The sequence below is a fragment of the Loxodonta africana genome, chromosome 7 (assembly GCF_030014295.1).
Source record: "Loxodonta africana isolate mLoxAfr1 chromosome 7, mLoxAfr1.hap2, whole genome shotgun sequence".
Lineage (NCBI taxonomy): Eukaryota > Metazoa > Chordata > Mammalia > Proboscidea > Elephantidae > Loxodonta > Loxodonta africana.
The window spans coordinates 133702993-133724327 of NC_087348.1; positions in this window are offsets into that span (position 1 = coordinate 133702993).

A 21335-nucleotide genomic window follows, 5' to 3' on the forward strand; every position below is an offset into this window, starting at 1 on the left:
TTAGGGCGAGAGTTAGGGTCAAAGTTATTGTAAGGGTTAGGTTTAGGGTTACAGGTGGGCCAAGGTTAAGGTTAGGGTGAGGTTTAGGGGTAGGGTTAGGGTTAAAGTTAGGGTTAGCTTTAGGTTCGGGATAAGGTGAAGTTTAAGATACGGTCAGGGTTAGGGTTATGGCTAAGGTTTGGGTTTGTTTTCTGGTTAGTGTTAAGGTTATGTTTAAGGTTAGGGTTAAGTTTAGGTGTTGTGTTTAGTTTTAGTGTTAGGGTTAGATTTTAGGTTAGTGTTTAGTGTTATGGTTAGGGTTAGTGTTATAATTGTGTTAGGCGTTGTGGTTGGGGTGAGGGTTAGGTTTAGGGTTAGGGTTGGGTAGGGTTAGGATTATGGTTATGGTAATGTGTTAGGGGTTAGAGGTGTAGTTTAGGGTTAGGGTTTGGGTTTGTGTGAGAGTTCCGTTTAGGCTTTGTGGTTCCAGTCATGGTTAGGTTTGTTTTAGGGTTAGGGTTAGGTTTATGATTAGGTTTCGGGTTACTGTTAGAGTTACGGTTAAGGTTTTTGTTAGGCCTTGGTGTTGGGGTTAGGGTTTGGATTAGGGTTAGGTTTATCATTAGGGTCAGGGGTTTCAGATTAGTGTTAGGGTTAGGGCTAGGGTGAAGTTTATGTTAAGCGAGAGGGTTAGGGTTAGGGGTTAGGGTTCAGGTTAGGGTCAGGGTTAAGTTTAGGGTTAGCTTTAGGTTTAGGGTTAGGGTTAGGTTTAGTGTTAGTGTTAGTTTTGCTTAGGGTTAGGGTTTCAATGAAGTTAGGGTAGGTTTAGAGTTATGGTTAGGGTGAAATTGTGGTTAAAGGTGAGGGTTCGGCTTAGGGTTAGATTTAGAATTGGGGTTAGTGGTTAGGGTTAGGTTTAAGGTTAGGTTTAGGTTAAGTATTAGGGTTAGAGTTAGGGTCAGGGGTTAGTGTTTCAGTTTGGTTTAGGGTAGGGTTATAATTAGGGTTAAGTTTAGGGTTAGGGTAAGAATTAGAGTTGCGTTTACAGTTAAGGTGAGGGTTTTGGGTAAGTGTTATGGTTTGGGCTAGGGTTAGGGTTAGTGTAAGGGTTAGGGGTTAGGGTTAGGTTGAAGTTTATGGTAGGCTTAAAGTTAGGGTTAAGATTAGGTTAGGGTTAGGGTCAGGGTTTAGATTAGAATTAGGTTTAGGGGGTGGGTTACGTTCAGAGTTATTGTAAGGGTGAGGTTTAGGTTTACAGGTTTGCCAATGTTAAGGTTAGGGTTAGGGTTAAAGTTAGGGTTAGCTTTAGGTTAGGGTTAGGGTGTAGTTTAAGATAAAGTGAGGGTTAGTGTTTTGGCTAAGGTTTGGGTTAGTTTTCTGGTTAGTGTTAAGGTTATATTTAGGGTTAGGGTGAAGTTTAAGGGTTCTGTTTAGTTTTAGGGTTAGGGTTAGATTTTAAGTTAGAGTTAAGTTTAGTGTTAAGGTTAGGGTTATGGTTGTGTTAGGCATTCTGGTTGGGGTGAGGGTTAGGTTTAGGGTTAGGGTTGGGTAGGGTTAGGATTATGGTTATGGGAATGTGTTAGGGGTTAGAGGTGTAGTTTAGGGTTAGGGTTTGGGTGAGGGTTCCGGTTAGGCATTGTGGTTCTGGTCATGGTTAGGTTTGGTTTAGGGTTAGGGTTAGGTTTATGATTAGGTTGCGGGTTAGAGTTAAATTTAGGGTGAGAGTTGTTTGGGTTGACATTTGGTTTAGGCTTTGGTGTTAGGGGTTAGTGTTTGGGTTAGGGTTAGGGTTATCGTTAGGGCTCAGGGGTTTCAGGTTAGTGTTAGTGTTAGGAAGAGGGATACCTTTAGGGTTAAGGTTGGGGAAACGGTTGGGGTTAGGGTGAGGGTAATGGTTAGTTTTACAGTTAAGGTGAGGGTTTAGGGTAAGTGTTCAGATTAGGGTTAGACATAGAGTTAGGGCTAGGTTTACAGTTAGGGTTAGGTGTAGGGTAAGATTTAGATTTAGGTCCTAGTTGAGGGTTAGAGTTAGTGTTCTATTTTGGGTCAAGGTTAGAGTTAGGGTTAGGGTTAGGATTAGGTCTAGGGTTAGGATTAGGATTAAGTTTAGTGTTAGGTTCAGGGCTATAGTAAGTGTTCGGTCTAGGTTTACAGATGGACTAGCGTTATTGTTAGAGTTCGGTTTAAGGTTAGGGATTGGGTTAGGTTTAGGTTTAGGGTTAAGGTTAGTGTTAGGGTTTGGATGAAGTTTACGATGGGGTGAGGGTTATTTTTATGGTTAGGGCTAGAGTTTGGGTTTGTGTTCAGTTTAGTGTTAGGGTTAGTTAGCTTTACGGTTCAGGTTAGGTTTAGGGGTTATGTTTAGGGTTAGCATTAGGTTAGGTTTAGGGTTTGTGTGAAGTTTAGGTTAAGGGTGAAGGTTATGATAAGGGTTAGGATTATAGATGGTGTTAGACATTAGGTTTAGGGTGTTAGGGTTAGGTTTATGGTTCGGGTAGGGTTAAGTTTAGGGTTAATATTAGGGTTAGGGTTAGGTTAGGGTAACTGTTGGTATTAGGGTTAGGGTTAGGGATAAGTTTGGGGACAGCGTTAGGTTTAGGGTTGGGGATACGGTTAAGGTTTAGGGTGAGGGTTAGGCTCAGGTTTACATTTAAGGTGAGGGTTTAGGGTAATTGTTATCGTTAGGGTTAGAGTTAGAGTTAGGCTTAGGGTTAGGTGGAAGTTTCAGTTAATAGTCAGGTTTAGGATTAAGGTTAGACTAGGGTTAATGTTAGTGTTAGGGTTAGGTACAGGGTTAGGGTTCGGGTAGGGGTAAGGTTAGGGTTAAGGCTAGGTTTACAGTAAAGGGTAGGGCTAGGTTAGGGTTAGGTTTAGTGTTAGAGTTTGTGCTAGGGATCAGGGTTACGGTTAGGGCAGGTTTAGAGTTATGGTTAGGGTTAGGGTAGACTTAAGGTTAGGGTTAATTTCAGGGTTAGGGTAAGAGTTAGGTTTAGGTCAGGGTTAGGGCTAGGATGAGGGATAGGGTTAGGGTTAGGGACAGGGTTAGGGGTTCGTGTGAGGGCTGGTGTTACGTTTACAGTTAAGCTGATGTTTTAGGGTGTTACGGTTAGGGTTAGAGTTAGGGTTAGGTTTAGGGTTAGGCTAGAGTTAAGGGATAGTTTAGGGTTAGGTTTAGTTTTATGGTTAGGGTTAAGCTTAGGTTTAGGGTGAAGTTTAGGTTAAGGATGAGGGTTAGGGTTAGGTGTTTGAGTTAAGCTTATGATTAGGTTTAGGGTTAGGCTTAGTGTTAGGGTTAGGTGTTTGGGTGAATGTTAGTGTCAGGGTTAGGGTTAAGTTTAGGGTTAGGGTTAGGTTTCGGTTTAGTTTTAGGGTTAGGGTGAGGTTTAAGTTAAGGGTGAGGGTTGAGCTTAGGGTTAACGTTAGGGTTTCAGGTGAGGGTTAAGGTTAGGATTAAATTTAGGGTTAAGGTTAGGTTTAGAGTTAGTGTTAGGGTAAGTGTTTGGGTTAAGTCATGGTTAGGTTTAGGGGTAGGTTAAGGTTAAAGACAGCGTTAGGTTAAGGGTTGGTGTTAGGTTTAGATGGTAGGGTGAGGGTTAGTGCTATGTTCCCATTTAAGCTGAGTGTGTAGGGTAAGTTTTAGGGTTAGGATTAGGGTTAGAGTTGAAGTTAGGGTCAGGGTTAGGGTTAAGTTTAGGGTTAGTGTTAGGTTTATGGTTAGATTTAGGGTTAGGGTCATGGTTGGGGAGATTTAATGTTATATTTAGTTTTAGGGTTAGGGTTAGATTGAAGTTTATGTTAAGTGTGATGGTTAGGGTTAGTGGTTAGCATTCAGGTTAGGGTCAGGGTTAGGTTTAGGGTTAGGTTTAGTGTTAGTTTTGCTTAGGTTTAGGGTTTGAATGAAGTTAGGGTAGGTTTAGGGTTATGGTTAAGGTGAAATTTTGGTTAAGGGTGATGGTTCGCTTTAGGGTTAGGGTTAGAGTTTGGGTTAGTGGTTACGTTTAGGGTTAAGGTTAGGTTTATGGTAAGGATTAGGGTTAGAGTTAGGGTTAGGGGTTAGTGTTTCAGTTAGGTTTAAGTAAGGGTTATAATTAGGGTTAAGTTTAGGGTTATGGTAAGAGTTAGAGTTACGTTTACAGTTAAGGTGAGGGTTTTGGGTAAGTGTTACGGTTAGGGTTAGGGTTAGGGTTAGCCTTAGGGTTATGGTTGTGGGAAATGGTTAGGGGTTAGGGTGAGGGTTACGGTTAGTTTTACAGTTAAGGTGAGGGTTTAGGGTAAGTGTTCTGATTAGGGTTAGACATAGAGTTAGGGCTAGGTTTACGGTTAGGGTTAGGTGTAGGGTAAGATTTAGGATTATGTTCAGGTTTAGGGTTAGAGTTAGTGTTCTATTTAGGGTCAAGGTTAGAGTTAGAGTTAGGGGTAGGATTAGGTCTAGGGTTAGGATTAGGTTAAGGGTAAGGTTCAGGTCTATTGGAAGGTTTAGGTTTAGGGTTACAGGTGGACTAGCATTATGGTTAGAGTTAGGTTTAAGTTTAGGATTTGGGTTAGCTTTAGTTTTAGGGTTAAGTTTAGGGTTAGGGTTTGGATGAAGTTTAGGATATGGTTAGGGTTAGTGTTAAGGTTAGGTTTAGGTTCAGGTTAGTGTTAGGATTTAGTTAAGGGTTAGGGTTAGGTTTAGGTTTAGTGTTAGTGTGATGTTTAGGTTAAGGGTGAGGTTTAGGATAAGGTTTATGATTAGGGTTAGGATTATATTTAGTGTTAGAGGCTAGGTTTAGGGTGTTAGCGTTAGGTTTACGGTAGGGTAGGGTTAAGTTTAAGGTTATGGTTAGGGTTAGGGTTAAGGTTAGGGTTAGGGATAGCTTTAGGTTTTGGGTTTGGGGATACAGTTTGGGGTTAGGTTGAGGGTTGGGTTAGGGTGAGGTTTAGGTTTACAGTTAAGGTGAGGTTTAGGGTAATTGTTATGGTTAGGGTTAGAGTTAGGGTTAGGGTTAGGGTGAAGTTTCAGTTAATAGTGAGGGTTACTGCTAAGGTTAGATTTAGGGTAAGGTTAGTGTTAGCGTTAGGGTTAGGGTAGGGGTCAGGTTAGGGTTAAGGCTAGGTTTACAGTAAAGAGTAGGGCTAGGTTTACAGTAAAGAGTAGGGCTAGGTTAGGGTTAGGGTCAGGTTTAGAGTTATTGTTAGGTTTAGGGTTAGGGTTAGGGTAGAGTTAAGATTCGGGTTAGGGTAAGGGTTAGGTTTAGGGCAGGGTTAGGGTTAGAATGAGGGATAAGGTTAGAGATAGGAAAAGAGTTAGGGCTTCGTGTTGGGTTAGTGTTAGGTTTACATTAAGCTGATGTTTTAGGGTGTCACTGTTAGTGTTAGTGCTAGAGTTAGGGTTACAGTTAGTGTTAGGTTTAGGGTTAGGGCTAGAGTTAGGGGATAGTTAAGCGTGAGGTTTAGTTTTCGGGTTACGGTTATGGTTAGGCTTAGGTTTACGGTGAAGTAAAGGTTAAGGCTGTGGTTAGGGTTAGGGTTAAAGTTAGGGTTAGGGTTAGGCCTAGTGTTAGGGTTAGGTGTTTGGTGAATGGTAGGGTCAGGTTTAGTGTTAGGGTTAGGTTGAAGTTTAAGTTAAGGGTGAGGGTTGAGCTTAGGATTAGCGTTAAGGGTTAGGGTTAGGGTTAAGGTTAGGATTAAGTTTAGGGTTAATGTTAGGTTTAGAGTTAGGTTTAGGGTAAGTGTTTGGTTAAATCATGGTTAGGTTTAGGGGTAGGTTTTAGATGTTAGGTTGAGAATTAGTGCTAGGTTCCCATTTAAGCTGAGGGTGTAAGGTAAGTTTTAGCTTTAGGATTAGGGTTAGAGTTAGAGTTAGGTTCAGGGTTAGGGTTAAAGTTAGGGTTAGGGTTAGGTTTATGGTTAGGAATAGGGTTAGGGTCAGGGTTGGGGGAGGTTTAGTGTCATGTTTAGTTTTAGTGTTAGGTTTAGGGTGAAGTTTATGCTAAGAGTGACGGTTAGGGTTAGTGGTTAGGGTTCAGGTTAGGGTCAGAATTAGGGTTAGCTTTATAAAATTTGTTTTTTTTTTAGTTTTAGGGTTAGGGTTAGGTTTAATGTTAGTGTTAGTTTTGCTTAGGGTTAGGGTTTGAATGAAGTTAGGGTAGGTTTAGGGTTATGGTTAGTGTGAAATTTTGGTTAAGGGTGAGGGTTCTGTTTAGGGTTAGGGTTACAGTTAGTGTTAGTGGTTAGGGTTAGGCTTAGGGTTAAGGTTAGGTTTAGGCTAAGAATTAGGGTTAGATTTAGGGTTAGGCGTTAGTGTTTCAGTTAGGTTTAAGGTAGGGTTATAATTAGGGTTAAGTTTAGGGTTAGGGTAATAGAGTTACATTTACAGTTAAGTTGAGGGTTTTTCATAAGTGTTACGGTTAGGGTTAGGTTTAGGGTTAGGGCTAGGGTTAGGGTTAGAGTTAGGTTTAAATTTATGGTAGGCTTAAAGTTAGGGTTAGGGTCAGGGTTATAATTAGGATTAGGTTTAGGGCGAGGGTTAGGGTCAGAGTTATTGTAAGGGTTACGTTTAGGGTTGCAGGTGGGCCAAGGTTAAGGTCAGGTTTAGGTTTAGCGGTTGGGTTAGGGTTAAAGTTAGCGTTAGCTTTAGGTTAGGCACAGGGTGAAGCTTAAGATAGGGTGAGGGTTAGGGTTATGGCTAAGGTTTCGGTTAGTTTTCAGGTTAGTGTTAAGGTTATGTTTAGGGTTAGGGTTAATTTTACGGGTTCTGTTTAGTTTTAGGGTTAGGGTTAGATTTTAGTTTAGGGTTAAGTTTTGCTTTACGGTTAGGGTTACGATTTGTGTTAGGCATTGTGTTTGGGGTGAGGGTTAGGTTTAGTGTTAGGGTTGTGTCAGGTTATGATTATGGTTATGGTAAGGTGTTAGGGGTTAGAGATGTAGTTTAGGGTTAGGGTTTGGGTGAGGGTTCCGGCTAGGCATTGTGGTTGTGTTAATGGTTAGGTTTGGTTTAGGGTTAGGGTTATGTTTACGATTAGGTTTTGGGTTAGTGTTCGAGTTAGTGTTTAGGTTTGGGTTAGGCTTTGGTGTTAGGGTTTAGGGTTTGTGTTAGGGTTAGGGTTATTGTTAGAGCTTAGGGATTCAGGTTAGTGTTCTGGTTAGGGCTAGGGTTAGCATTAGGGTTAGGGTTTTGGGAAACGGTTAGGGCTTAGGGTGAGGGTTACAGTTAGTTTTAGAGTTAAGTGAGGGTTTAGGGTAAGTGTTATGAATAGGGTTAGAGTTAGAGTTAGGGTTAGGTTTAGAGTTAGGGTTAGGTGAAGGGTAAGATTTCGGTTTAGGTTCAGGTTTAGGGTTAGAGTTAGTGATCTATTTAGGGTCAAGGTTAAAGTTAGCATTAGCGTTAGGATTAGGTCTACTGTTAGGATTAGGATTAGGTTTAGGGTTAGGTTCAGGGCTATTGTAAGTGTTAGATTTAGGGTTACAGACAGACTAGCATTATGGTTAGAGTTAGGTTTCTGGTTAGGGTTTGTGTTAGGTTTAGGTTTAGGATTAAGGTTATGGGTAGTGTTTGGATGAAGTTCAGGATAGGGTGAGGGTTATTTTTATAGTTAGGGCTAGGGCTTGGGTTTGTGTTCAGGTTAGTGTTAAGTTTAGGTTTAGGGTTCAGGTTAGGGTTAGGGGGTATGTTTAAGGTTAAGTTTAGGGTTAGGGTCAGTGTGAAGTTTAGATTAAGGGAGAAGGTTAGGATAACGGTTAGGATTATAGATAGTGTTAGACGTTAGGTTTAGGGCATGAGGTTTAGGTTATGGTTAGAGTAGGCTTAAGCTTACTGTTAATGTTAGCGCTAGGGTTGGATTAGTGTTACTGTTCGTGTTAATGTTAGGGTTAGGGATAAGGTTACTGATAGTGTTAGGTTTAGGGTTGGGGGATATGGTTAAAGGCTAGAGTGACAGTTAGGGTTAGGTTTACAGTTAAGGTGAGGGTTTAGGTTAATTGTTATGGTTAGGGTTAGAGTTAGAGTTAGGGTTAGGATGAAGTTTCAGTTAATAGTGAGGGTTAGGGTTAAGGTTAGAGTTAGGGTTAAGGTCAGTGTTAGGGTTAGGTTAAGTTTAGGGTTAGGGTAGGGGTAAGGTTAGGGTTAAGGCTAGGTTTAAGGTAAACGTTAGGATTAGGTTAGGGTTAGGGTTAGGGTTAGGGTTAGGTTTAGAGTTAGAGTTAGTGCTAGGGTTTAGGGTTACAGTTAGGGTCAGGTTTAGAGTTATTGTTAGGTTTAGGATTAGGGTTAGGGTAGAGTTATGGTTAGGGTTAAGTTTAGGTTTACGGTAAGGGTTAGGTTTAGGTCCGGGGTTAGTGTTAGGATTAGGGATAGGGTTACGGTTGTGGCAAGGGTTACGGGGTCGTGTGAGTGTTAGTGTTAGGTTCACAGTTAAGCTGATGTTTTAGAGTGTTACGGTTAGGGTTAGGTTTAGAGTTAGGGTTAGGGTTAGGTTTCGGTTTAGGGCTAGAGTCAGGGGATAGTTTAGGGTTAATTAATTTTAGGATTAGGGTTAGGTTTAGGTTTAGGGTGAAGTTTAGGTTAAGGATGAGGGTTAAGGTTAGTGTTAGGGTTAGGTGTTTGGGTTAATGCTAGAGTCAGGATTAGTGTTAGGTTTAGGGCTAGGCTTAGGTTTTGGTTTAGGTTTAGGTTTAGGGTGAAATTTAAGTTAAGGGTGAGGGTTGAACTTAGGGTTAGTGTTAGGAGTTAGGGTTAGGGTTAAAGTTAGTATTAGGTTTAGGGTAAAGGTTTGTTTTAGGGTTAGGTTTAGGGTAAGTTAGGGTTAAGTCATGGTTAGGTTTAGGGCTATGTTAAGGTTAGAGATAGGGTTAGGTTAAGGGTTGGGGTTAGGTTTAGATGTTAGGGTCAAGGTTAGTAGTAGGTTTCCATTTAAGTTGAGAGAGTAGGTTAAGTTTTAGGGTTAGAGTTGGAGTTAAGGTTAGGGTTAGGGTTAAGGTTAGGGTTAGGGTTAGGTTTATGGTTAGGATTCCATTTAGGGTCAGGTTTAGGGGGAGATTTAGGGTTATGTTTAGTTTTAGGATTAGGGTTAGGGTGAAGTTTATGTTAAGCGTGACAGGGGTTAGGGTTAGGGGTTAGGGTTAGGTTTAGGTCTAGGTTTATGTTTAGGGTTAGTGTTAGTTTTGGTTAGGATTAGGCTTTGAATGAAGTTAGGGTAGGTTTAGGGTTATGGTTAGGGTGAAATTTTGGTTAAGGGTGAAGATTTGGTTTAGGGTTTGGGTTAGTGTTAGACTTAGGGTTAGTGGTTAGGGTTAGGTTTAGGGTGAAGGTTATGTTTAAGCTAAGGATTAGGGTTAGAGTTTGGGTTAGGGGTTAGTGTTTTGGTTAGGTTTAGGGTAGGGTTATAATTAGGGTTAAGTTCAGGGTTAGGGTAAGAGTTAGAGTTACTTTTAGAGGTAAGGTGAGTTTTTCAGGTAAGTGTTACGGTTAGGGTTATGGTTCGGTTTAGGGCTAGGGTTCGGGTTGGAGTTAGGGTTAAGGTTTAGGGTTAGGTTAAGTTTATGGTAAGGTTAAATTTAGGGTTAATTTTAGGTTAGGGTTAGGGTCAGGGTTAGGAATAGGTTTAGAGTAAGGGTTATGGTCAGAGTTATTGTAAGGGTTAGGTTTAGGGTTACAGGTGGGTCAAGGTTAAGGTTAGGGTTACGTTTAGAGGTAGGGTTAGGGTTAGTTTAGGGTTAGCTTTAGGTTAGGGATAGGGCGAAGTTTAAGATAGGGTGAGGGTTAGGGTTAGTGTTATGGCTAAGGTTTGGGGTAGTTTTCTGGTTAGTGTTAAGGTTATGTTTAGGGTTATGGTTAACTTTACAGGTTCTGTTTAGTTTTAGGGTTAGGGTTAGATTTTAGGTTAGGGTTAAGTTTAGTGTTACTGTTAGGGTTAGGTTTATGGTTTGTGTTAGGCGTTGTGGTTGGGGTGAGGGTTATGTTTAGGGTTAGGTTTGGGCAGTGTTAGGATTATGGTTATGGTAAGGTGCTAGGGTTTAAAGGTGTAATTTTGGGTTAGGGTTTGGGTTGGGATTCCGGTTAGGCATTGTGGTTTTATTCATGGTTAGGTTTGGTTTAGGGTTAGTGTTAGTTTTATGCTTAGGTTTTGGGTTAGTGTTATAGTTAGGGTGAGAGTTAGGGTTATGTTTTGCGATAGGCTTTGGTGTTAGGTGTTAGGGTTTGGGTTAGGGTAGGGTTATCGTTAGGGCTTAGGGGTTCTGGTTAGGGTTAGGTTTAGGGATAGCATTAGGGTTAGGTTTGGGTGATACGGTTAGGGGTTAGGGTGAGCGTTAGGTTTAGGTTTACAGTTAAAGTTTGGAATTAGGGCAACTGTTATGGTTAGGGTTAGAGTTCTAGTTAGGGTTAGGATTAGGGTAGGGATAAGTTTAGGGTTAAGGCTAGGTTTACATTAAAGGTAGGCTACTTTACGGTTAGGGTTAGGTATCGAGTTATTGTTACTGCTAGGGTTTAGGATTAGGTTTAGGGTGAGGGTTAGAGTTATAGTTAGGTTTAGGCCTAGGGTTAGGGCTATGGTAAGGGTTAGAGTTAGGTTAGGGTTTAGGGTTTTGTTTAAGTTCATGGTAGGGTTAAGTTTAGGCTATGGTTAGGGTCAGGGTAAGGATTAGGATTAGGTTTAGGTTGAGGGTTAGGGTCAGAGTTATTGTAAGGGTTAGGTTTAGGGTTAAAGATGGGCCAATGTCAAGGTTAGAGTTAGATTTAGAGGTAGGGTTAGGGTTAAAGTTAGGGTTACCTTTAGGTTAGTGATAGGGCTAATTTTAAGGTAGGTTGAGGGTTATGGTTATGGTTAGTTTTAGAGTTAGAGTTACTGCTAGGATTTAGGGTTAGGGTTAGGGTCAGATTTAGAGTTATTGTTAGCTTTAGGGTTAGGGTTAGGGTAGAGTTAAGGTTAGGGTTGAGGGTAGTGTTAGGGTAAGGGTTAGGTTTAGGTCAGGATTCTGGTTAGGATTAGTTATAGGGTTAGGGTTAGGGAAAGGGTTAGGGGTTCGTGTGAGGGTTAGTGTTAGGTTTTCAGTTAAGCTGATGTTTTAGGATGTTGTGGTTAGGGTCAGGGTTAGAGTTAGGGATAGGGTTAGGTTTAGGGTTAGGGTTAGAGTGAGGGGATAGTTTAGGATTAGGTTTCGTTTTAGGGTTATTGTTAGGTTTAGGTTTAGGGTGAAGTTTAGGTTAAGGATGAGGGTTAGGGTTAGGGATAGTGTTTGTTTAGATGTTTGGGTTAAGGTTAGGGTCAGGTTAGGGTTAGGTTTAGGGTTAAGGTTAGTGTTAGGGATAGTTGTTTGGCTTAATGTTAGGGTCAGATTTAGGGTTAGGTTTAGGGTTACAATTAAGGTTCAGTTTAGGGTTAGGGTTAGGGTGAAGTTTAAGTTAAGGGTGTGGGTTGAGCTTAGGGTTAGGGTTAGTAGATAGGCTTAAGGTTAGGATTAGGTTTAGGGTTAAGGTTATATTTAGGGTTAGGGTTAGGATAAGTGTTAGGGTTAAGTCATGGCTAGGTTTATTACTAGATTAAGGTTAGAGATCGGGTTAAGTTAAGGGTTGGGGTTAGGTTTAGATGTTAGGGTGAGGGTTAGTGCTGGGTTTCCATTTAAGCTGAGTGTATAGGGTAAGTTTAAGGGTTAGGATTAGGGTTAGCATTAGAGGTATGGTCAGGGCAAGGTTAAGATTAAGGTTAGGGTTAGGTTTATGGTTAGGATTAGGGTCAGGATCAGGGTTAGGGGGAGACTTAGTGTTATGTTTAGTTTTAGGGTTAGGGTTTGGGTGAAATTTATGTTAAGCGTGACTGTTAGGGTTAGGGGTTAAGATTAAGGTTAGGGTTGGATAGGGTTAGGATTACGGTTATGGTAAGGTGTTAGGGGTTAGAGGTGTAGTTTATGGTTAGGGTTTGAGTGAGGATTCCGGTTAGGTATTGTGGTTCTGGTCATGGTTATGTTTGGTATAAGGTTAGGGTTCGCTGCTTTCACAATCTCTTAAATCTAAGACTATGTACTTGCTCCTCTGGAAGGATAAACGCACTGCGATGTAGTCGTTCAGAAGAAGCCTCGTGTTTGCAAGAGCAAATGAGAAATTCATTGCAGGAAAGATGAAGGAAAAAAAGTTTCTCTCCTTATCCCTGTTTTGCTCAGAGGACTGGATGAAGTCAGGGAGTTCTCACTTTCACTGAGAAACATGCAGGCTGCTGTTTGCTGGGCGCTCTCTAATTTGGAAAAGAGTCTGCAGTTAAACACTTTGAACTGTAGAAAGGCACCGGGGTTTGTTAGGATTTCCCCAGGCGCTTTGTTTTCCCTGGGCCAAAATGAGCCTTCACAATAGCTTAAGGCTAACACTGCATACTCGTTCCACTTCCAGAACTCGGCTACCAGAAAGCAGTTCTCCGGAGGAAAAAATTCCCTTCGCGAAGGGCAGTTTGGACGAGCTCATTGCACGAAAGCGAAACCAAATGACGGTTTTCTCATTCTAACTGCTTTCGTCTGAGGAATGGGTGAAGTCATAGTGTTCTTTTTTTCACTGAGATACACAAAATCTGATCCTGCCTCTGAGCTCTGTTCTTGGCAAATAACTGAAACTGACATACATTCATGTGGGGAAACACATGGATTTGCTAGGATTTCTCTAGGCACTGTGTTTTCTCTGGGTCTCGCTGTACGAACAGTATCTCGTCAGGGCAACACTGCATAGGATTTCCTCTGACAGTAGAGAGGTTACTGCTTTGCAGTTTGTGCTAGGAAACCTTCTTTTGGAAGTGCAAATTGACAGAGTTCAGGCAGGAAATAGAATACAAAAGGTCTTTTTCTCCCTGGGTGCTTTCACAGTCTCTTAAAGCTAAGACTACGTAGTTCTCCTCCAGAAGGATAAATGCACTGCAATGTAGTTTTTCAGAAGAAGCCTTGCATTAGCAAGACCAAATGAGAAATCTATTGCAGGAAAGAGGAAGGAAAAAAAGTTTCTCTCCTTATGTCTCCTTAGCTCAGAGGATTGGATGAAGTCAGGGAGTTCTCCCTTTCACTGAGAAAAAAGCAGGCTGCTGTTGCCTGTGCACTCTCTTATGTGGAAAAGAGTCTCCAGTTACACACTTTGAACTGTGGAAAGGCACCAGGGTTTCTAGGATTTCCCTAGGTGCTTTGTTTTCCCTAGGCCAAACACTGCATACTCGTTCCAATTCCAGAACACGACTACCGTGAGGCAGTTCTATCTAACCCTAAACGTAAAGCAAACCCTAAGCCTAACCCTAAACTTAACCCTTAACCTGACCCTAACATTAATCCAAACACCTATCCCTAGTACTAACCCTAAACCTCATCCTTAACCTAAACTTCACCCTAGACCTAAACCTAGCCCTAACTCTAAACCTAAATTAACCCTAAACTATCCCCTAACTCTAGCCCTAACACTAAACCTAGCCCTAGCCCTAACTCTAAGCCTAACCCTAACCGTAACACTCTAAAACATCAGCTTAACTGTAAACCTAACACTAACCCTCACACGAACCCCTAACCCTTTCTCTAGCCCTAACCCAATCCCTAATCCTAACCTAAACCTGACCTAAACCTAACCTGTACTGTAAGCCTAAACTTAACCCTAAACTTAAATCTAACCTAACACTAACCCTAAACCTAGCAATAACTCTAAACCTGACCCTAAACCTAAACATAAACCCTAGCAGTAACTCTAAAGCTAAACCTAACCCTCACCCTAACCTAGCCCTGCCCTTTACCGTAAACCTAGCCTTAACCCTACCTTACCCCTACCATAACCCTAACCCTAAACCTAACCCTAAAACTAACGTTAAGCCCAACACTAACCTTAACCCTAACTCTCACTATTTTCTGAAACTTCACCCTAATCCTAACCCTAACCATAACAATTAACCTAAACCCAAAACTTAACTGTAAACCTAACCCTAAACCTCACCCCAAGACTTAACCGTTTCCCGAACCCTAAACCTAACGCTATCCCTAAACTTATCCTTAACCCTAACCCTAATACGAACAGTAACTCTAATCTAACCCTAACCCTAAGATTAACCATAAACTTAAGCCTACACTAACCATAAGGATAATCCTAAGCCTAACACACTAAACCAAATGTCTAACACTAACTCAAATCCTAACCGTTATACTAACACTTGTCTTAACCCTCACCCGTAACCTAAACTTCATACTAACGCTAAACCTAAACCTAACCCAAAACTTATCCTTAAACATAATTCTAACCATAATGCTAGTCCATATGTAACCCTAATCCTAACCCTTACAATAGCCCTGAACCTAACCCTAAACGTAATCTTAATCCTAAACCTAGACCTCATCCTAATCCTAACTCTAACCTTGACCCTAAATACAACACAAACTCTAATCCTATACCTGGACCTAAACCTAAATATTGCCCTGCACCTAACCATAACCCTAAACCTAACCCTAACCCTAACTCTAACTCTAACCCTAATGATGACACTTACCCTAAACCCTCACCTTAACTGTAAAATTAACCGTAACCCTCACCCTAACCCCTAACCGGATTCCCCAAACCTAACCCTATCCCTAAACCTAACCCTGACACCAACGTGAAAACCTGAGCCCTAACAATAACCCTAACCCTAACCCAAACACTCACTCCTAACACCAAAGCCTAACCCAAACATTAACCCTAACTCGAACACTAACCTGAAACATAATCATAAACCTGACCGTAACCCTAAACCAAACCTAACCATGGTCAGAACCACAATGCTTAACTGGAACCCTCACACAAACCCAAACTCTAAACTACACTTCCAAGCCCAACACCTTACCATGAGCATAATCCTAACCCTACCCAACCCTAACCATAAACCTAATCCTCACCCCAACCACAACGCCTAACACAAACCGTAACCCTGACTGTTAATTTAATGTAACCCTAACCTAAAATCTAACAATACCCTAAAACTAAACAGAACCCGTAAACGTAACCCTAACCCTAAACATAACCTTAACACGAACCTCAAACCGAACCCAAACCTTAGCGATAACCCTAACCATCACCCTATCTTAAACTTCATCCTATCCCTAACCTAAAACTAACCCTAACTTTAACTTTAAAGAAAAAAAAAACCCTACCCCTAAACCAAACCCTAACCGTAAACTCGGCCCACTTGTGACCCTAAACCTAACCCTTACAATATCATTGACCCTAAACCTCGCCCTCAACCTAATCCTAATCCTAACCCTGACCCTAACCCTACCCTAACCTTAACCTGACTTTAAGCCTACTATAAACTTACACCTAACACTAACCCCTAACCCTAACTCTAACCGTAACCCTAGCCCTAACGGTAACACCCCAAACACTCAACTGAACTCTAAATGTAACTCTAATTCTTACCCTAACCCTAAACTTAACCCTAAAATTAACCCTACCCTAAACCTAACAGAAACACTAACCCCTAACCCTAACTCTTACCCTAATCCTTAGCCTAAACCTAAACTTAACCCTAAACCTAAACCTAAACTCTCACCTTAACTCTAACCCTAACCCTAAACCAAACCCTCACTCTTAACCAAAATTTCACCCTAACCGGAACACTAAACCTACCCTAACTTCATTCAAACCCTAACCGTAAACAAAACTAAAACTAACCCTAACCCTAACACTAATCCCAACCCTAAAGCTAAACATAAGCCTAACCCTGACCCTAACCTGAATCCTAACCCCTAACCCTAAACCTCACGCTTAACATAAACTTCATGCTAACCCTAACCCTAAAACTAAAAAAAGAAACCGAAACATAACACTAAATCTCCCCTGACCCTGACTCTAACCCTAATCCTAAGCATAAACCTAACACTAACCCTAACTCTATCCCTAACCCTAACCGTAACACCCTAAAACATCAGCTTATCTGTAAACCTAACACTAACCCTCACACGAACCCCTAACCCTTTCCCCAACCCTAACCCTATCCCTAATCCTAGTCCTAACCCTGACGTAAACCTAACCCTTACCCTAACCCGAAAATGAACCCTAACCTTAAGTCTACCGTAAACCTAACCCTAAACCTAACAATAACTCTAAACTTGACCCTAACCGTAATCCTAAACGCTAGCACTCACTCTAACTCTAAACCTAACCATAACCCTAACCTAGCAGTACCCTTTAGTGTAAACCTAGACTTAACAGTAACCTTAGCCCTACCCTGACTCTAACCCTAACCCTAAACCTAATCCTAACACTAACCTTAACCCTAACACTCACTATTTACAGAAACTTCACCCGAACCCTAACTCTAACTCTAAACCTAACCATAACAATTAACCTAAACCCTCTCCTTAAGTGTAAACCTAACACTAACAGTCACCCTAAACCTTAACCGTATCCCCAACCCTAAACATAACGCTATCCCTAACCTTAAACCTAACCCTAACTCTAACACGAACAGAAACCCGATCTAACCCTAACCCTAACATTAACCCTAAACTTAAGCCTACCTTAACCATAAGGATACTCCTAAGCCTAACCCACTAAACCTAATGTCTAACACTAACTCAAATCCTAACCCGTATACTAACCCTTGTCTTAAGCTCACCAGTAACTTAAACTTCATACTAATGCTAAACCGAAACCTAACCCTAAACATAAGCGCAACCCTAACCCGAACCCTAAACCTAACCTTAACACTAACGTGAACACACACCCAAACTCTAGCCCTAACAATCAAAATAACCCTGCCCCTATCCTAAACTTCATCCAAACCCTAACCCTAACATTAACCCTAAACCTAAACCTAACCCAAACCTTATCCTTAAACATAACTCTAACCATAATGCTAGTCCATATGAAACCCTAATCCGAACCCTTACAATAGAACTGAACCTAACCCTAAACGTAATCTTAATCCTAAACCGAGACCTAAACCTAACCCTAATCCTAACTCTAACCTGGACCCTAAATACAACACAAACTCTAATCCTATACCTGGACCTAAACCTAAATATTGCCCAACACCTAACCACAACCCTAAACCTAACCCTAACTCTAACCCTAACCCTAACCGTAACACCCTAAAACATCAGCTTATCTGTAAACCTAACACTAACCCTCACACGAACCCCTAACCCTTTCACCAACCCTAACCCTATCCCTAATCCTAGCCCTAACCCTGACCTAAACCTAACCCTTACCCTAACCCGAAAATTAACCCTAACCTTAAGTCTACCGTAAACCTAACCCTAAACCTAACAATAACTCTAAACTTGACCCTAACCCTAACCCTAAACGCTAGCACTCACTCTAACTCTAAACCTAACCATAACCCTAACCTAGCAGTACCCTTTAGTGTAAACCTAGACTTAACAGTAACCTTAGCCCTACCCTGACTCTAACCCTAACCCTAAACCTAATCCTAACACTAACCTTAACCCTAACACTCGCTATTTACAGAAACTTCACCCGAACCCTAACTCTAACTCTAAACCTAACCATAACAATTAACCTAAACCCTCTCCTTAAGTGTAAATCTAACACTAACAGTCACCCTAAACCTTAACCGTATCCCCAACCCTAAACATAACGCTATCCCTAACCTTAAACCTAACCCTAACTCTAACACGAACAGAAACCCGATCTAACCCTAACCCTAACATTAACCCTAAACTTAAGCCTACCCTAACCATAAGGATAATCCTAAGCCTAACCCACTGAACCTAATGTCTAACACTAACTCAAATCCTAACCCGTATACTAACCCTTGTCTTAAGCTCACCCGTAACCTAAACTTCATACTAAGGCTAAACCGAAACCTAACCCTAAACATAAGCGCAACCCTAACCCGAACCCTAAACCTAACCTTAACACTAACGTGAACACACACCCAAACTCTAGCCCTAACAATCAAAATAACCCTGCCCCTATCCTAAACTTCATCCAAACCCTAACCCTAACATTAACCCTAAACCTAAACCTAACCCAAACCTTATCCTTAAACATAACTCTAACCATAATGCTAGTCCATATGGAACCCTAATCCGAACCCTTACAATAGCCCTGAACCTAACCCTAAACGTAATCTTAATCCTAAACCTAGACCTAAACCTAACCCTAATCCTAACTCTAACCTTGACCCTAAATACAACACAAACTCTAATCCTATACCTGGACCTAAACCTAAATATTGCCCAACACCTAACCATAACCCTAAACCTAACCCTAACTCTAACCCTAATGATGACACTTCCCCTAAACCCTCACCTTAACTGTAAAATTAACCGTAACCCTCACCCTAACCCCTAACCGTATTCCCCAAACCTAACCCTAACACTATCCCTAAACCTAACCCTAACACTAACGTGAAACCCTGAGCCCTAACAATAACCCTAACCCTAACCCAAACCCTAACCCCTAACACCAAAGCCTAACCCAAACCTTAACCCTAACTCTCACCCTAACTCGAACACTAACCTGAAACCTAATCATAAACCTAACCATAACCCTAAACCAAACCTAACCATGGCCAGAACCACAATGCTTAACCGGAATCCTCACCCAAACCCTAACCCTAAACCACACTTCTAACCCCAACACCTTACCATGAGCATAATCCTAACCCTACCCAACCCTAACCATAAACCTAACCCTCACCCCAACCACAACGCCTAACACAAACCGGAACTCTGACTGTTAATTTAATGTAACCCTAACCTAAAATCTAACAATACCCTAAAACTAAACAGAACCCGTAAACTTAACCCTAACCCTAAAAATAACTTTAACACCACCTCAGAACGAACCCAAACCTTAGCCATAACCCTAACCCTCACCCTATCTTAAAATTCACCCTATCCCTAACCTAAAACTAAGCCTAACTTTAACTTTAAAGAAAAAAAACCCTACCCCTAAACCTAACCCTAACCTTAATCTTGGCCCACTTGTGATCCTAAACCGGACCCTTACCATATCGCTGACCCTAACCCTCGCCCTCAACCTAATCCTAATCCTAACCCTGACCCTAACCCTAACCTAACCTTAACCTAACTTTAAGCCTACTATAAACTTACAGCTAACACTAACCCCTAACCCTAACTCTAACCGTAACCCTAGCCCTAACGGTAACACCCAAAACACTCAACTTAACTGTAAACGTAACTCTAACTCTTACCCTAACCCTAAACTTAACCCTAAACCTAACCCTACCCTAAACCTAACAGAAACACTAACCCCTAACCCTAACTCTTACCCTAATCCTTAGCCTAAACCTAAACTTAACCCTAAACCTAAACCTAAACTCTCACCTTAACTCTAACCCTAACCCTAAACCAAACCCTCACTCTTAACCAAAATTTCACCCTAACCGGAACACTAAACCTGCCCTAACTTCATTCAAACCCTAGCCCTAAACAAAACTAAAACTAACCCTAACCCTAACCCTAACACTAACCCCAAACCTAAACCTAAACATAAGCCTAACCCTGACCCTAACCTGAATCCTAACCCCTAACCCTAAACCTCACGCTTAACATAAACTTCATGCTAACCCTAACCCTAAAACTAAAAAAAGAAACCGAAACATAACACTAAATCTCCCCTGACCCTGACTCTAACCCTAATCCTAAGCATAAACCTAACCCTAACCCTAACTCTATCCCTAACCCTAACCGTAACACCCTAAAACATCAGCTTATCTGTAAACCTAACACTAACCCTCACACGAAGCCCTAACCCTTTCCCCAACCCTAACCCTATCCCTAATCCTAGCCCTAACCCTGACCTAAACCTAACCCTTACCCTAACCCGAAAATTAACCCTAACCTTAAGTCTACCCTAACCCTAACCCTAAACCTAACAATAACTCTAAACTTGACCCTAACCCTAACCCTAAACGCTAGCACTCACTCTAACTCTAAACCTAACCATAACCCTAACCTAGCAGTGCCCTTTAGTGTAAACCTAGACTTAACAGTAACCTTAGCCCTACCCTGACTCTAACCCTAACCCTAAACCTCATCCTAACACTAACCTTAACCCTAACTCTAACCTTAACACTAACACTCACTATTAACTGAAACTTCACCCGAACCCTAACTCTAACTCTAAACCTAACCATAACAATTAACCTAAACCCTCTCCTTAAGTGTAAACCTAACACTAACAGTCACCCTAAACCTTAACCGTATCCCCAACCCTAAACATAACGCTATCCCTAACCTTAAACCTAACCCTAACTCTAACACGAACAGAAACCCGATCTAACCCTAACCCTAACATTAACCCTAAACTTAAGCCTACCCTAACCATAAGGATAATCCTAAGCCTAACCCACTAAACCTAATGTCTAACACTAACTCAAATCCTAACCCGTATACTAACCCTTGTCTTAAGCTCACCCGTAACCTAAACTTCATACTAAGGCTAAACCGAAACCTAACCCTAAACATAAGCGCAACCCTAACCCGAACCCTAAACCTAACCTTAACACTAACGTGAACACACACCCAAACTCTAGCCCTAACAATCAAAATAACCCTGCCCCTATCCTAAACTTCATCCAAACCCTAACCCTAACATTAACCCTAAACCTAAACCTAACCCAAACCTTATCCTTAAACATAACTCTAACCATAATGCTAGTCCATATGGAACCCTAATCCGAACCCTTACAATAGCCCTGAACCTAACCCTAAACGTAATCTTAATCCTAAACCTAGACCTAAACCTAACCCTAATCCTAACTCTAACCTTGACCCTAAATACAACACAAACTCTAATCCTATACCTGGACCTAAACCTAAATATTGCCCAACACCTAACCATAACCCTAAACCTAACCCTAACTCTAACCCTAATGATGACACTTCCCCTAAACCCTCACCTTAACTGTAAAATTAACCGTAACCCTCACCCTAACCCCTAACCGTATTCCCCAAACCTAACCCTAACACTATCCCTAAACCTAACCCTAACACTAACGTGAAACCCTGAGCCCTAACAATAACCCTAACCCTAACCCAAACCCTAACCCCTAACACCAAAGCCTAACCCAAACCTTAACCCTAACTCTCACCCTAACTCGAACACTAACCTGAAACCTAATCATAAACCTAACCACAACCCTAAACCAAACCTAACCATGGCCACAACCACAATGCTTAACCGGAACCCTCACCCAAACCCTAACCCTAAACCACACTTCTAACCCCAACACCTTACCATGAGCATAATCCTAACCCTACCCAACCCTAACCATAAACCTAACCCTCACCCCAACCACAACGCCTAACACAAACCGGAACTCTGACTGTTAATTTAATGTAACCCTAACCTAAAATCTAACAATACCCTAAAACTAAACAGAACCCGTAAACTTAACCCTAAT